The sequence below is a fragment of the Microcaecilia unicolor genome, chromosome 3 (assembly GCF_901765095.1).
Source record: "Microcaecilia unicolor chromosome 3, aMicUni1.1, whole genome shotgun sequence".
NCBI lineage: Eukaryota > Metazoa > Chordata > Amphibia > Gymnophiona > Siphonopidae > Microcaecilia > Microcaecilia unicolor.
This window is the reverse complement of record NC_044033.1, coordinates 284,660,876-284,679,008: the sequence shown is the minus strand read 5'-3', so window position 1 is coordinate 284,679,008 and position 18,133 is coordinate 284,660,876. Positions and strand designations below refer to the sequence as shown.

The window sequence follows — 18,133 nt, the reverse complement described above, 5'->3', positions numbered from 1 at the left end:
AAGCTAGCCACAAAAAATATCAAGTTAGCCTTCTCATGAAACAACCTGATTATGTCTACTGTGGGGGCAATTCAATAAAGGGTGCCAAAGGTTAGGCACCAAGATGCAGTGGATTCAGTGGTACACTTGGCCTCTATCATTTTGGATTTTCAACCACCTGGGTGATGTTTATATGACTCTTGGTTTTTGACTTATGTGGCCCATTTGTCACCTACTTCAATGACAAAAAAAAGCTTTTTTAGAGTCTTTGGCATTTTGATATCTGTATTGCCATTGTATTAGTCCGAGGTGGGGGTAGGGGGAGGTGTTTCTGTGATGGGGCTCTGGCTTTCTTGGCTGAAGGTGAAGGAGGTTTTGGATTGGAATAGTGTTGGGGATTGGGGAGGGGAGTATGTGTGTGTGGTAAGATTATATGGGTGGAGTTTGTGTGTGGATGTGCGTGCTTCTTTTTTGTTTTCCTAGGGGGTTGGTTTTTTTGGGGGGGGGGGGGGGGGGGGGTTGGAAGTGCAATTCTCCTTGATTGGTCTTTGTGGTCCCCTGGAGTCTGGTGGAAGACTGTTGAGGCAATAGTATGTCTGTTTGGTCTTGAAGGTCTGGGGGGATGGAGCATGGGATGGGGATCTCATCCTTTCCAGTGTTTTACTATTTTCTCTGTCTGCTGTCTGTGGATCTTTTAGTTACATGAGTGCTTTGCAGCTTATTTCTTTGAATGTTGATGGAATTCATTCGCCAGTCAAGTGAACTAAGATCCTAAAATTATTTTAAGAAGCATCAGACAGAAGTGGCATTTTAAACACATCTCTCAGATTCTGAACATTAAAATTTGAGGAGGGTGTGGGTAGGAGAGGTTTTGGCTTCCTCTTTTCATGGTAGAAAGTGTGAAGTATTGATTTTATTTCAAAAGGGATTACATGTTTTAGTACCATTACGGCAAATGTAAGCCACATTGAGCCTGCAAATCGGTGGGAAAATGTGGGATACAAATGCTACAAATAAATAAATAAAAATAAATTATAGATAAGAATGTGTGTGAAATAAAAGGTCACAAATTAATTTTGGGAAATATTTATGCACTGAATGTATATGACCATGATTTCTTCTCCAATTTGACGGTTACACTGGGGTGCTTGGGGGGGATTTAATGTAGTCACTCAGCCACAATGTGTCTGTATACCACCTAGAGTGCCGACCCCTCATTTTGCTAACAAGGAAGTCAACTTTCTTATGTCCCAATTACAATTATTAGATACCTGGCATACATTGAACCTCCTGGATTCTGACTATACTGTTTATTCTAAGGTTCATAATGCCTATAGTAGATTGAACTACGTTTTGGTATTGGAAGCTGCGTTTGCCTCTATTTCATCCATTGATATATTACCACCTATTATGTCTGACCATTCTGCTCTTCAGTTGCAGCTTTAATTTTGCCTGGGACCCGGGGGTAAGGGGTTCCCTGTGTCAGGACTGTGATTTCCAGGTATATTTGAGGAAATCATAAGTACATAAGTACATAAGCATCGCCATGCTGGGACAGACCATGGGTCCATCGAGACCAGCACCCTGTCACGACAACGGCCAAAAGAACAAGAAATTTGTCCCGCCCATCCTAGAAATACTGTATTATTCCCTCGTCCATTCAATAACATTCTATGGCTTTTTCCTCCAGGAAGCCGTCCAACCCTTTTTTGAAGTCCGCTAAGTTAACCGCCTTAACCACATTTTCCAGCAGCGAATTCCAGAGTTTAACTACGCGTTGAGTGAAGAAAAAATTCCTCCGATTCGTTTCAAATTTACCACACTGCAGCTTCATCGCATGCCCCCTTGTCCTAGTATTTTTGGAAAGCGTAAACAGACGCTCCACATCAACCTGTTCCATTCCACTCATTATCTTATAGACCTCTATCATATCTCCCCTCAGCCACCTTTTCTCCAAGCTGAAGAGTCCCAGCCTCTTCAGCCTATCCTGATAGGGAAGTCGTCCAATCCCCTGTATCATCTTTGTCGCCCTTCTCTGCACCTTTTCTAATTCCACTATGTCTTTTTTGAGGTGCGGCGACCAGATTTGAACACAATACTCGAGGTGCAGTTGCACCATGGCGCAGTACAATGGCAGAATAATATCCTTATTTTTGTTTTCAATCCCTTTCCTAATGATACCCAACATTTTATTTGCTTTCCTAGCCGCAGCAGCACATTGAGCAGAAGTTTTCAACGTATCATCAATGACGACACCTAGATCCCTTTCTTGGTCTGTGACTCCCAACGCTGAACCTTGCATGAAGTAGTTATAGTTTGGGTTCCTCTTTCCCACATGCATAGGAGCCAACTTTTCAAAATGATTGGGGGTGCTGAATTTTTTTTTTTTTTTTACAGGTGGTGCAGTCCCCCCTCCCTCTCCCCCTTGTCCCCCTACTCCTCGTCCCTCTCCCCCTCACCCCCTCCCTTTCCCAATCCCCCTCCCCTGTCCCCCCCTCCCTCATCCCCCCTCCACCTCCCTTCGAGTTCCAGGCCCCCTCTCTTTCCCTTCCTTCGAGTTCCAGGCCCCCCTCCCTCCCCTCTCTCTCCTTTCCCTCCCCCTCCCTCCGAGTTCCAGGGTCCCCCCTCCCTCTGAGTTCCAGGGTCCCCCTCCCTCCCTCCCAGTTCCAGGGTCCTCTCTCTCCCTCCGAGTTCCACAGGGTGTCTCCCCCCCCCAAGTTCCACAGGGTGTCCCCCCCTCCCTCCGAGTTCCAGGGTCATCGTCCCTCCCTCCCTTCCTTCGAGCTCCAGGCCCCCTCCCTCTGAATTTTAAGTCATCTTGACTTACCTCGTCGGGGTTACGGTGGCCGGCAGCAGTGGTCCCGCCCTCATTTCCTGTTTCCGCAAGAGCTGAGAGAGAGAAGGGAAAACTGAACTAAGGGCCGAGCCTGCACGCTTTTTACCGCTGCTGCTGGCCGCCGTAACCCCGACGAGGTAAGTCAAGATGACTTTTAAAATTCGGAGGGAGGGGGGGAGGAAGGGAGGGATGACAACCATGGAACTCGGAGGGAGGGACGATGACCCTGGAACTCGGAGGGAGGGAACGAATTTCCGGCGGGTGAAATATTAGGGGTGCTCGAGCACCCATGGAGTCGGCGCCTATGCACACATGCATCACTTTGCAGTTGTTCACATTAAACGTCATCTGCCATTTAGACGCCCAGTCTCCCAGTCTTGTAAGGTCCTCTTGTAGTTTTTCACAATCTTCCCACGATTTGACTACTTTGAATAACTTTGTGTCATCGGCAAATTTGATTACCTCACTAGTTACCCCCATCTCTAGGTCATTTATGAATATGTTAAAAAGCAGAGGTCCCAGCACCGATCCCTGAGGGACCCCACTAACTACCCTTCTCCATTGTGAATATTGACCTTTTAATCCTACTCTCTGTTTCCTATATTTTTTAAAAATCCACAGTAAGACACTACCTCCGATCCCATGTGCCTCTAATTTCCTCCGTAGTCTTTCATGAGGGACCTTATCAAACGCCTTCTGAAAATCTAGATACACAATATCAACTGGCTCACCTTTGTCCACATGTTTGTTTACCCCTTCAAAGAAATGCAGCAGATTGATGAGGCAAGACTTCCCTTCACTAAATCCATGTTGACTTTGTCCCATTAGTCCATGCTTTTGAATGTGCTCTATAATTTTGTTCTTGATTATAGTCTCTACCATTTTGCCCGGCACCAACATCAGACTCACCTGTCTGTAATTTCCCGGGTCCCCTCTGGAACCGTTTTAAAATATCGGCGCTATATTGGACACCCACCAATCTTCCGGTACCATGCTCAATTTTAAGGATAAATTACAAATCAATAACAGCAGCTCTGCCAGCTCATTTTTTAGTTCTATCAATACCCTAGGGTGAATACCATCCGGTCCAGGAGATTTGCTACTCTTCAGTTTGCAGAACTGCTCCATTACGTCTCCCAGATTTACAGATATTTCAATACGTTTTACCGACACTTCAGCTTCGAATACCCTGTCCAGCACCGGTATCCCACCCAAATCTTCCTCGGTGATGACCGAAGCCAAAAACTCATTAAGTTTTCCTGCTATTTCTTTGTCTTCCTTGATCGCCCCTTTTACACCCCGGTCATCCAGCGGGCCAACCGATTCTTTTGCCGGTTTCCTGCTTTTAATGTATCTAAAAAAATTTTTACTATCAGTTTTCGCCTCTATCGCTATCTTTCTTTCAAAATACCTCTTTGCCTTTCTTATCAGCGCTTTGCATCTGATTTGACATTCCTTATTCCATTTCTTATTTCCTTATTCGGTTCCATTTTCTGAAGGATTCCTTTTTAGCTCCAGTAGCCTCCTTTACCTCACTTTTAAACCACGCCGGCTGTTGTTTGGTTTTCCGTCCTCCTTTTCTGATACGTGGAATATGTTTGGCCTGGGCCTCCAGGACGGTGTTTTTGAACAGCATCCATGACTGTTGTAGGTTTCTTACCCTCTCAGTCACTCCTCCACGTTTTTTTTTTACCGCTCTTCTCATTTTATCATAGCTTCCTTTTTTTAAAGTTAAACGCTAACATATTTGACCTCCTATGCTTACCTTTTTGAAAGCAAATTTCAAAGGCGATCATGTTATGATCACTGTTGTCAAGCGGCCCCCGGACCGCTACCTCCCGTACCAGATCATGCGCTCCACAAATGACCAAGTCTAGAATTTTTCCTTCTCTCGTCAGCTCCTGCACCAGCTGCTCCATAAAGCTGTCCTTTATTTCATCGAGGAAGTTTACCTCCCTAGCGTGCCCTGAAAATAGGTCCCGGCGCCAAAATCTGAGTATTGTGGGGATTCCGGAGAGAGTGGGAGATAGAGTTCTCACTTCCAAACTTGAAAAATGGATGCCCAATGAATTTGCATTATCGGACAGTCAGGGAGCATTGTGTTTGGAGCAGGCCCATCATATGGGAAGACAACAAAATGGCAGACGACCCAGAGTTATACTTGTGAAAAAGCATAACTTTATCCATAAAGAAGAAATACTTAAGAGGTTTTCATCTAAAAATTGAATCTTTGAACTACATGGGAGAATCGGTTAAAATTTTTCAAGATTATTCGGCAGTGTTGCAAGAAAAGCGTCGTCGTTTTACACCATTATGTGCTGAACTACATGCGAAGCAACGTCGCTTCATGTTGATGTATCCTGCGACTCTGAAGGTTCATGTGAATGGACATTGGCAGTCGTTTCAATCGTATGAGGCGACGAAGGAATTTGTGGCCAGCATGCAGGGGGTCCCAGAAGAAGAGAGATGATCTTGGAGGATACAGGGCGCAGATAACAATTAAAGTTAACTGACATTTTGTCTTGAAGGGTATTACCAAGCAATGAGGTCCCATTAGAACAATTGGAATTGTTTGGATGGATCATGATGGCACAGTAAAATCTGGAGCTCATGAGAGCAGAAAAACATAAGAAGAGAGTTTCGGAGGTTAGGACTGTTTTGTTGAACAGCTTCTAAGCATTAGTGCTCCCTAATGCCATAGTTTGAAGACTGAGAATCGAGACTTAAAGAATTGGAAAGGAGAGAAAAGTTTGATATCTGCCTTAAGAACTTCATCAGGTGTCTTATACATACGTTTTTGGTGAGGGGAGTAAGAGTATTTTCACGATTGGGGGGAACCCGAGGCATGAGCTGTGGTCTCTGAGAAGTGGTCACATGTTAGTGTGGCTGGTTCTCAGTTGGTTATATGGGGAGGGGTTGGGAAGGGAAGGGATGGGAGAGTACGGAGAAATAATGAGGAAGGAGAACTGGGTGAATGAGGATTTTATTTTCCTCATATGGGGGACAGGAGCGGATATTCAAGGTCTGTATTGGCAGGAAGGGATTCTTTGGGGGCGAGGCTGGGCGCCGTTGAAGAATGTGAAAGTGTAATGGTATTGATTGAACAATATTTTACTGTGGGGACTTAATTAATGTAAACATGCAAGATTACTTCATGGAATGTAGGAGTGATTACCTCCCCGATTAAGAGATCAAAGATATTGACAGCTCTCCAAAGGAGCAAGAGTGATTTAGTATGTCTCCAGGAGACCAGGCTCACCGATGCTGAACACCAAAAATTCGTGATAATGTGTGGGAGACGTACATGGCTCTTCTTCTGGGTCTCGAAAGGGGGGGCATTGTGGTGTTAATCAGAAAATCACTGGCATGTACTTCCAAAGTAATGTTTACAGACACGATCGGGTGGTATATCCTTTTAAAGTTATGGGTACAGATATATACAGTGGTGGAAATAAGTATTTGATCCCTTGCTGATTTTGTAAGTTTGCCCACTGACAAAGACATGAGCAGCCCATAATTGAAGGGTAGGTTATTGGTAACAGTGAGAGATAGCACATCACAAATTAAATCCGGAAAATCACATTGTGGAAAGTATATGAATTTATTTGCATTCTGCAGAGGGAAATAAGTATTTAATCCCTCTGGCAAACAAGACCTAATACTTGGTGGCAAAACCCTTGTTGGCAAGCACAGCGGTCAGACGTCTTCTGTAGTTGATGATGAGGTTTGCACACATGTCAGGAGGAATTTTGGTCCACTCCTCTTTGCAGATCATCTCTAAATCATTAAGAGTTCTGGGCTGTCGCTTGGCAACTCGCAGCTTCAGCTCCCTCCATAAGTTTTCAATGGGATTAAGGTCTGGTGACTGGCTAGGCCACTCCATGACCCTAATGTGCTTCTTCCTGAGCCACTCCTTTGTTGCCTTGGCTGTATGTTTTGGGTCATTGTCGTGCTGGAAGACCCAGCCACGACCCATTTTTAAGGCCCTGGCGGAGGGAAGGAGGTTGTCACTCAGAATTGTACGGTACATGGCCCCATCCATTCTCCCATTGATGCGGTGAAGTAGTCCTGTGCCCTTAGCAGAGAAACACCCCCAAAACATAACATTTCCACCTCCATGCTTGACAGTGGGGACGGTGTTCTTTGGGTCATAGGCAGCATTTCTCTTCCTCCAAACACGGCGAGTTGAGTTCATGCCAAAGAGCTCAATTTTTGTCTCATCTGACCACAGCACCTTCTCCCAATCACTCTCAGCATCATCCAGGTGTTCACTGGCAAACTTCAGACGGGCCGTCACATGTGCCTTCCGGAGCAGGGGGACCTTGCGGGCACTGCAGGATTGCAATCCGTTATGTCGTAATGTGTTACCAATGGTTTTCGTGGTGACAGTGGTCCCAGCTGCCTTGAGATCATTGACAAGTTCCCCCCTTGTAGTTGTAGGCTGATTTCTAACCTTCCTCATGATCAAGGATACCCCACGAGGTGAGATTTTGCGTGGAGCCCCAGATCTTTGTCGATTGACAGTCATTTTGTACTTCTTCCATTTTCTTACTATGGCACCAACAGTTGTCTCCTTCTCGCCCAGCGTCTTACTGATGGTTTTGTAGCCCATTCCAGCCTTGTGCAGGTGTATGATCTTGTCCCTGACATCCTTAGACAGCTCCTTGCTCTTGGCCATTTTGTAGAGGTTAGAGTCTGACTGATTCACTGAGTCTGTGGACAGGTGTCTTTCATACAGGTGACCATTGCCGACAGCTGTCTGTCATGCAGGTAACGAGTTGATTTGGAGCATCTACCTGGTCTGTAGGGGCCAGATCTCTTACTGGTTGGTGGGGGATCAAATACTTATTTCCCTCTGCAGAATGCAAATAAATTCATATACTTTCCACAATGTGATTTTCCGGATTTAATTTGTGATGTGCTATCTCTCACTGTTACCAATAACCTACCCTTCAATTATGGGCTGCTCATGTCTTTGTCAGTGGGCAAACTTACAAAATCAGCAAGGGATCAAATACTTATTTCCACCACTGTATCTGTTAGGAATTTATGGGCTCACACCATTTGAAAAAAATTTCTATCCAGAACTGTTGGGGAAATTGGAACCTTTCAAGGAGTTACCTATACTGGTAGTAGGCGACATGAATTTAGTGATGGATCTGAAACAAGAGAGCACAGCCAAAAATACTGAGTTGAGAGTGGGAGGGCGGGTATTGTCATCCTCAGTGGCGTACCTAGGGTAGTTGCCACCCGGGGCCGGTCATTTTTTAACACCCCCTCCAAAATCCAGTACTAGGCATACCGAGAATACAAAACACTCAGGACCTATAGAGCAATTCTACCATACCATAAGCAGTCATTTCTATGAGTCACACAAGGAAAAGGAAAGCATCTTAAACACTACAGTGAGCCCTAGAACATCAATTCACCTATTGTAAAATGAAACCAGACAGAATAGTACAGATCGTCAATCCTGCACAGTCAATGTCAACTGAAAGCCATGTCTTTTTCACAAACACCGATACACCCTAATCCACTATAGAATAAGTAATCATAAACTTTCTATTTAGACAAAAATTAAACTGAACCCCCAAGATGCCAGACTCTGCATACAATGCAACGCCACAGAAACAGAAAATGTCCCCTAGTACTGTGCAAAATATAAAGACAGCAGATGTAAATTTGAAAAAACTAACAAATACCAATCACCACTTTACAAATTAAGAAATAGAACTAAAACAAATATAGAAAATAAAATAATACCATTTTATTGAACTAATACATTTAGCTTTCAGAGGCCAAAACCTTCTTCCTCAGTATAGTGCTATTACAGTGTCCTATCCTGACCTGAGGAAGAGGGTTTTGCTCTCCGAAAGTTAGTCAAAATTTATTAAAATTAGTCCAATAAAAAGATTACCTTATTTACATCTTCTATTATAAACATGTATTAACATAGCTACTATACTACTTTATCCTAAAGCAATAAAATAAAAATATATATTTTATTTACAGTTTGTTGTCTCTGGTTTCTGCTTTCCTCATCTTCTTTTCACTGTCTTCCTTCCATCCAGCATCTGTCTTCGTTCTTTCTCTGCCATCCAGTGTCTGCCCTCTCTGCTGTCCCCTCCATCCAATGTCTGCCCTCTCTCCCTGCCCCTTCCATGCACATCTGCCCTCTATCTCTGCCCATTCCATCCACTATCTGCCCTCTCTCTCTCCCCCTTCCATTCACTGTCTGCATCTCTATCCCTTCCATCCACTGTCTGCCCTTTCTCTCCGCCCCTTCAATCCACCATTTGCCATCCCTTCCCCCCCCATCCATCCAAGGTATGTCCCCTCTCTCTCTCTCTGCCCCTTTTTACAGCCCCCAGTTCCAGCCCCCCTTATCCCACCTGCCCCTAGTTCTAGCCCCAGCCCACATCTCCCACCTGCCCCCCTTTTCAGCCCCCAGTTTCAGCTCCACTCCCATCTGAGAAGCCCCCTCCCCACCCCCCCTTCTCCCATCTGAAACCCCCCTCTCCCATCTGAGCCCCCGACCCGACCACCAGCTTCGTCCAGAGAGACAGCCCTCGTCTCCTGCCACCACCCTGCCTTTAAAGAAAAAGGTGTGAAGCAGCGTGGCAGGCCTGCCCTGCTTGTAAATGAAGTAAATCTCCATTCTCCTCATCATCGTTGGGCCTTCACTCACTGGGTCTCGCCCTCGCGGAAATAGGAAGTTACCTCAGAGGAGGGCGGGACTCAGTGAGTGAAGGCCCGATGATGATGAGGAGAATGGAGATTTACTTCGTTTACAAGCAGAGCAGACGCGAGGCGATGCCTGCCACGCCGCTTCACACCTTTTTCTTTAAAGGCAGGTGGCAGGAAATGAGGGCTGACTGCAGCGCCAGCGGAGCACACACCCCAACCCACTGACACCCGGGGCGGACCACCCCCTCCACCCCGCCCTTGGTACGCCACTGGTCATCCTTTACTCAGGCACTGAGGCTGGTAGATGCATGGAGACTTTTACACCCCTCAGAACGTGCATTCACGCATAGATCCAGAGCACATGATACTTTGTCCGGACTGGATTACACATTAGTATCTCACAGCATTTTTCCTGACATTACAGAGGCAGACATGGGGGTAGAGGTAATCTCTGACCATTCAATGACATGGATAGTACTGGCTGCACCAACCCACTATAAATTGTCACCAGGTTTGCGGTTCCCTTCTTATCTGCACCACTCTAAGGACTTTCAACAATTTATCCAAGGGATGGCTATTGTGTACATAACTCAGGGCACATAGAAGAGCCAGTTGTTCTGGGAGGCTGCTAAGGCAGTGCTGAGAGGTAAAATAAAAGCATATACAAGTCATAGGAAGAAACAAGTAGCAGCAGAAATTGTAAGGCTTGAACGGTAATTGAAAAAAGCACAACAGATTTGTGCAAGAGACCACAGCATGGTCAACAAAGATAATCTGGTATCTATACAGGTGGCCTTAAATAGTTATATCCATGAACAAACTAGTCAAAGCATGATTTATCATCGTTACAAACTTGATCATTTTGGTAACAAGCCTGGCCGTTTACTAGCTAGGCTGATTAAAAATTGGGGAGGAAATAGAACAGTATCAGTACTGAAGGATCGGAAGGGGGGACTGACCAATAGAAGTGATCGCACACAATCGATTTTCCAAAATCATTTGGAATCCCTATATCGGGAGGAGGGTACTGCAAGCATACCCTCAGTACAAGAATTTTTAGACAAGCTGAACTTCCCAAAGCTATCACCATCTGGAGAGGAAATGCTGAATGTACCACTGAGGGCCCCTGGGGCTGATGGGTTCTCAAGAGCCTTTTATAAAATTTTACAAATATCATTGTTGCAACCCCTTTTAGTTTCCTTTCAATCAGTGGTAGAATCAAAAGAACTGCCTCTTCATTTGAATACAGCCTTAATCACAATACTGCCAAAGCCAGGAAAACCGAAAGATGTAGCAGATTCCTACTGACTGATATCACTCAATGTGGATATAAAAATATTGGCCAAGCTGTTAGCCAACCGATTGGCAATGCAACTTCCCACCTTGATAGGGGATGAACAGGCTGGATTTGTGAGAGATAGGCAATCAGTAAGAAATGTGAGGACAATTTTGATGGCTATGTAAAAAGCAAGGCCAGCATCTACTGGCAGTTAGCCTGGACGCAGAGAAAGCGTTTGACAAAGTAAGGTGGGAATATATGTACATGATATTCAGGGGAGTGGGTATTGAGGGGTGGTTTCTGGATGCTATCAAAACACTATATCATCAACCCAAGGCACAAATTTTGGTGAATGGAGAACGTTCACCGATGTTTCCGATACAGAGGGGTACACGCCAGGGCTGCCCCCTTTCTCCACTGCTTTTTGTCCTTTGTATATTTATTTATTTATTGCATTTGTATCCCACCTTATCCCACCTCTTTGCAGGCTCAAAGTGGCTTACAATACATCATGATTAGTGGAAGAAAGTTAATAAGCAAACATTTGATATTACAGGATTTTGGTCATTTTGATGACCAAAGTTATTCAAAGTCGTTAAATCGCGACAGGATTGTGAAAAATTATAAGAGGACCTTACGAGACTGGGAGACTGGGCGGCTAAATGGCAGATGATGTTTAATGTGAGCAAGTGCAAGGTGATGCATGTGGGAAAAAAGAACCCGAATTATAGCTACGTCATGCAAGGTTCCACGTTAGGAGTTACGGACCAAGAAAGGGATCTGGGTGTCGTCGTCGATAACACACTGAAACCTTCTGCTCAGTGTGCTGCTGCGGCTAAGAAAGCGAATAGAATGTTGGGTATTATTAGGAAAGGTATGGAAAACAGGTGTGAGGATGTTATAATGCCGTTGTATCGCTCCATGGTGCGACCGCACCTTGAGTATTGTGTTCAATTCTGGTCGCCGCATCTCAAGAAAGATATAGTAGAATTGGAAAAGGTGCAGCGAAGGGCGACTAAAATGACAGCAGGGATGGGACGACTTCCCTATGAAGAAAGACTAAGGAGGCTAGGGCTATACAGCTTGGAGAAGAGACGGCTGAGGGGAGACATGATAGAGGTATATAAAATAATGAGTGGAGTGGAACAGGTGGATGTGAAGCGTCTGTTCACGCTTTCCAAAAATACTAGGACTAGGGGGCATGCGATGAAACTACAGTATAGTAAATTTAAAACAAATCGGAGAAAATTTTTCTTCACCCAACGTGTAATTAAACTCTGGAATTCGTTGCCGGAGAAAGTGGTGAAGGCGGTTAGCTTAGCAGAGTTTAAAAAGGGGTTGGACGGATTCCTAAAGGACAAGTCCATAAACCGCTACTAAACGGACTTGGAAAAATCCACAATTCCAGGAATAACATGTATAAAATGTTTGTACGTTTGGGAAGCTTGCCAGGTGCCCTTGGCCTGGATTGGCCGCTGTCGTGGACAGGATGCTGGGCTCGAAGGACCCTTGGTCTTTTCCCAGTATGGCATTACTTATGTACTTAAGGTATAACATACAGAATAAACAATTTCATAGTGTATAAGCAGATATTAAGAATCAAGTTCTGAAGTGTAAATGCAAGTTGTGCCTTTTCTCATTTGTTGATCTTTGTGGTACACTTTATTGAAGAGATGTGTCTTCAGTAGGATGCGGAAGTTCGTTCTTTCGAATGTCGATTTCAAACTGCTTGGTAGTGCATTCCAGAACTGTGTGCTCAGGAAGGTAAAGTTTGACGCATGCATTGTTTTGTATTTCATTCCTTTGCAGCTGGGGAAGAGCAGATCAAGGAATGTGTGAGATGATAATTTGGCGTTCCTAGGTGGCAGGTCTATTAGGTCTGACATGTATGCTGGTGCGTCTCCGTGGATAATTTTGTGGACTAGTGAGCATATTTTGAACGTTATGCGTTGAGTGCAAGCCAGTGTAGTTTTTCTCGTAGGGGCTTGGCACTTTCGAATTTTAGTTTGCCGAATATGAGTCTAGCTGCTGTATTCTGGGCTGTCTGGAGTTTTTTTTATTATTTGTTCTTTGCAGCCGGCATATAGTGCGTTGCAATAGTCTAAATGACTGAGCATCATTGATTGTACTAGGTTACGGAAAACACTCCTTGGGAAGAAAGGTCTTATTCTTTTTAATTTCCACATAGAGTGGAACATCTTCTTGGTTATGTTTTTCGCGTGGTTCTCTAGTGTGAGGTGTCGATCAATGGTGACTCCAAGAATTTTTAGGGTTTCTGAAATAGGGAGGTTTAGAGTTGGTGTGTTAATGGCGGTGAATTCTTTCTTGTTGTGTTGTGAGGTGAGTATTAGGCATTGGGTTTTATCTGCATTGAGTTTTAGTCGAAATGCGTTCGCCCAGGAATGCATGATGTTAAGACTTTGGTTAATGTCGTTGGAAATTTCTTTTAGGTCTTGTTTGAAAGGGATGTAGATCGTTACGTCATCTGCGTAAATGTATGGATTAAGGTTTTGATTTGCTAGTAGTTTGGCCAGGGGTATCATCATTAAGTTGAATAAGGTCGGCGAGAGGGGGGATCCTTGTGGTACTCCGCATTCAGGTACCCATGCGGCTGAAATAGTCGAGTTTAATGTCACTTGGTATGATCTTGTTGTTAAAAAACCCTTGAACCAATTGAGGACATTGCCTCCAATTCCGAAGTATTCAAGGATGTGTAATAAAATTCCATGGTCAACCATGTCGAAAGCGCTTGACATATCAAATTGTAGTAGTAGTATGTTCTTACCGGTTGCTATCGTTTGTTTGAATTTAGTCATGAGAGTTACTAATACAGTTTCGGTGCTGTGGTTAGATCGAAATCCTGACTGGGAGTCGTGAAGTATTGAGAATTTGTCTAGGTAATTTGTAAGTTGCTTGGCGTTAGTTTTTGAGCGTTAGGGAGATAGTGTCCTCCGATAGTATCTCAAAGTTAGTCCAGGTCCTGTCCGCTGGGTGAATGCCAGGGGTTGGATCTAGGCAATTGAGGAGTTCAATGTAGTCGATGGTGCTGGTCGGTATTTTAAGTCGCAGTTGTACTATTTTCTCGTTAAAGTATCTCACGAGATTGTCTGCTCCAGGAGTGTCTTTGCTATTGGTGGTGATTGGTGTTGTATCTAATAGTTTGTTCACGAGTTGGAAGAGTTTGTGTGTGTCCTTGTAGTTTGGTCCGATTATGGTTTTGTAATGTAGTCTTTTGGTTTGTCTTATGGTGTATTTGTATTTTCTGTGAAGTTGCTTCCAATCGTTATGTGTAGTGTCATCTTTCTTCTTAATCCAAGCTCGTTCTAACCTTCTGACTTGTATTTTAAGTTTTTTCAGCTCTTCATTGAACCACGGCGTTGAGTTCTCTCTGTGTGAGGTTCTTGTTTGGGTTGGAGCAATGTTGTCTAGTGTGAATCTGCATCTGTCGTCCCATTCTAATAGGAATTGATTCATAGGATGAGTTTGGATAATTCCATTAAGAGAGTGAAAATGGCAGGCCAACAAATAAAAGTCTTGGCTTTTGCTGATTTGTTTTTAACATTGGCGGAACCAGAGACATCGCTGCCACGACTGCTTAAAGTGATACATGCATTTGGTCAGTTCTCTGGCTTTACTTTAAATTTGGAAAAGTCCAAGGCTCTCCCAAACGTAGAAGAGGTGAGAGGAGGATGGACAGGGGAATTTCCTCTGCAGTGAGCAGACACAACTCTTAAATTTATCGATGGATCTGTCCAGATTGTATTGTGTGAATGTACAGCCTTTGTTGTCTGATGCCACTAGACAATTGTGTTATGATTGTGGTCAGAACCCCTCTCAAACTTACCTTTTTCCTGGGGGTCAGCTTCTTAACTGGCTTCTGTTTCTTTTGTCTGTCCTTTCTGAGCTAGCTCTCTCTCTCCATGCTGGCAGCTTCCAGCAGCATGACTCTAATTGTTTCACTTTACTACAGTTGTGTGGGTGGACTGAGTTAGCTCTACCTCTTTTTGGGTGTACTGGCTTCAAGTGCTTCACGGTGCTGCATTGGTGTGGGTTGGGCCTCTATGGGTTTCAGTGTGCTCTCTGTGTTTCCGTGTGCTGTCTATCTGGGTCTAGGGAGTGTGACATCATCAGGGAGGGCCTTGATAAGGAAGTGGTGTTCTTTCCTTCAGGGCCTTTGCAACGTTTGCTTTTGCTACAATTGCTATAGGGCCAGGACAGTGTTAGTGCAGTGTGCACTTGTGACTTGTATATGTTTAGCTCCCCTGCTTTCCCTTCTGTGGCTTTAGAAGCTCTTCTGTGCTTGGGGGTTAGTAGCCTTCTGTGTTTGGGGCTTTAGAAGCCCTTCTCGGTGTTTGGTGCTTTGGAAGCACTTCTGGTTCTGCTGTGTTTAAAGCACTTCTGCTTTGCTTGTGTTAGTTTCCCTGCTTTTCCCTCTTGGCTCCCCTGCTTTCCCTCTTGTTGCAGATAGTAGTACAGGTTTTGGGTGCTGTTAGGAGCACCTTTGGTAGCTTGGTGCTTAGGAGCACCTGTGGCAGCTTTGTATTGTACTTTCCTGCTTTTCCCTTGTGGCTTTCCTGCTTTTCCTTTGTGGCTTCCCTGCTTTCCCTTGTAGTGCTTGGTAGCACTTCTGCTGTGTGTTTAGTAGCCCTGCTGTTGGTTCACTGTTAGGAACCTCTTGTTAGTTTAGTACTTGGAGCACTTCTGTTGCAAGCTTGTTCAAGGATCCTGGTCCCTGTGTTATCCGGTATCCGGTAAGTCCTGCCGGCCACTCGAACCCAAGGGCTCAACCCTTGGGGGGGGTAGTGGCCAAGTGCAGGTGAAGCTGTACGGACCAGTCCGGGGTGCTCCAGTCCAGTGTCCTCCAGTCTGGGGGATTTCAGTCCAGTGTTCCAGTCCTGTGTCCTCCAGTCCAGGGGATTCCAGTCCAGTGTCCTCCAGTACGGGGGATTTCAGTCCAGTGTTCCAGTCCTGTGTCCTCCAGTCCGGGGGATTCCAGTCCGTGTGTTCCGGCTCGCTGGGCGGTGCCTGCAGTTCCTGCCAGGTGTGCTTGCCCAGCGTTGGTTGGTGGGTTTGCCTGCTGCTGTCGCTCCTCGTCAGCAGCCCAAGGGCTCACGTTTGCTCCAGAGCCCGGCCCTGCAGGCTCTGAACCTGAGAACCTGACAAATTGCAGACTTGGATGGCTTATTCTATTTTCCTTTGAGGATGGATGTCACGTATACAAACAGGAAACTAGGTTGTGAGCCCTTGGACCACTGCCGAGGAGCAGCAGTGGCAGGCAAAACCACCCCACGCTAGAGACAGGGCAGATCTCTGACAAACAATTAGGCTCACCTGCACCTGGCCACTTTTCACCAAGAGTTGAGCTCCAGGCTTCAGGTGGCCAGCAGGACTTACTGGACAGGGCAGGACTGGATAACAGCTATGACCTCTCCACCCCTCTACGTGGTCTTTTGCCCATGCCCCTTCCACCGATGCCTAATTCCTAGTCCCCCTGCCCCCTCAAGGTCACCTGAACTTCTGCCCTCTACTACTCGGACTTGGACTTCTTAATGCCTGCTCTCTCTGGCACAGAGGCCACCTTGCCTCTGACCTTATTATCCAGCACTCCTTGGACACTCTTTGTGTGACCAAAACTACTATTACTACTACTACTTATCATTTCTATAGCACTACTAGACCTAGTTGCCCTCCTGGCTTTTCCTCCTCTGAAATTCCCCACCCCTCCCATTGAGGGGGCAGCATCGCTTGCTTCTATTCCTCATTAGTCCACGTCATACTCTGCCCATTTAAACTACTTCTGACTCTCTAATCCTTCGGGTCTCCCTTCCCTTTGCTCACTTCTATTCTGCTTTCCTTTACCACCCTCCTCCTTCCACCACCTCACTTCCCATGAATGAACTCTACACCTTCATCTCCAAATGTTACTCTCTTTTTAACCCCTTCCTTCTTCTGGGGGAACTTAACTCAATACTTCTTTCCACTTCCCTTTCTTCTCTCCCTTTACCCTGGACAGATCACTTTCTGCTTCAATTCTCTCCCTTTTTTCAGAAATCTTGCCCCATGGCTCCCCCTAGCTACACCCTGACTCGCCTCATCACTGATACAGTTGTTAATCTTATTTCCAATGTCTTATCCACCCTCCCACCCATCTCTCCCTCAGTCCCTCTATCAAACCAAGTAGCACTTCTGAACTCATCCCTCCCATGTATTCTCAATGACCATGCCCCCAGAATTCCTTTGCTCTTTATCCTGTCACTTCCTTGCCTCCTGGCTTTCTCTCAATGACTTTAAAAGACCTTTTTCTGCCACACAGAAAGATCTTGGCCCAAATTCCGCATCCAAGACTCCCTCCTCTTTACAGCACTTTGGTCTCATCAGTCAAGCGTGAGTACATCTCCAAACATATTACCTCCACTGTGAACCACCCACAGGCCCTTTTCCACACTCTTAACCAGTTCTCCACTGCTTCTTCTCATGACCTATGACCCATCTCACCTCCCTCTCTCTGATCTTCCCAATGATTGGCAAACAAAATCCAGCTCTGCACACCAACCTCTCCTTGCCTCCCTTACCTGCATCCCCTCCACCCTTCCTTAGGATTCCTCCCCTATTATCCTGCCCTCTCCCTCTTCAAGGCCCTTCTCACACTCAACCCTTCTTCCTCCTTTATTGACCCCTGGCCAGCTCATCTTGTCAAATGCCTTCTGCGACCCCTTCTTCCTCATCTCATTCCCCTCCTTCATGCCAGTCTTTCACAAGGTATCATTCTCTCAGTTTGGAAACATGCACTGATTTACTCCCTTCTTAAAAAGCCTCAACAATCCCTCTCTCCCATCCAACTTTTGCCCTATTTTGCAGTGTTTTGATAAGGTCTTTCAGCTGTTTTATATAACCCTGCGTGGGTTCCTCAGTTAGTTTCCTGTTGTATGTGTTGTCTGAGAGCTATCTGTGTCCTCCTTCAATGTATTTTTGTATGTCCATAATCACCACCGAGCCTCCTTTGTCTGCAGGTTTGATGACAATGTGTTTGTTTATTTGTAAGGTTTTTATGGCCGCTCTTTCTGGTGGAGTAAGGTTGTACAGAAATTTCTTTTGCTTGCTGGAAAGTTGTGATTTTACCCTGTGCCTGAAACTTTCTATGTAGTTGTCCAGTTTGTTGTTTTGTCCATCCTGTGAGGTGAAATATGTGTTCCAGTCTATTGGGATTTCTTTATTGTAGAAATTTACCTTCAAGAGAAGTTTTCTAAAGTTTCAATCAGCAATGGCTATAAATAAACATCTATATACAAGAAACCTACAGAAAAATGCAGTTATCTCCACAACTCCAGCTTCCAGCCTTCACATACAAAAAA

General features: G+C 45.1%; 1 protein-coding gene across 1 annotated transcript in view; it reads right to left on the bottom strand.

Moving 5' to 3' along the window:
* Window positions 1-18,133, bottom strand: part of SIPA1L2 (signal induced proliferation associated 1 like 2) — a 922,756-nt gene that overhangs the window by 511,646 nt on the left and 392,977 nt on the right. The gene's annotated exons all lie outside the window — the stretch shown is intronic.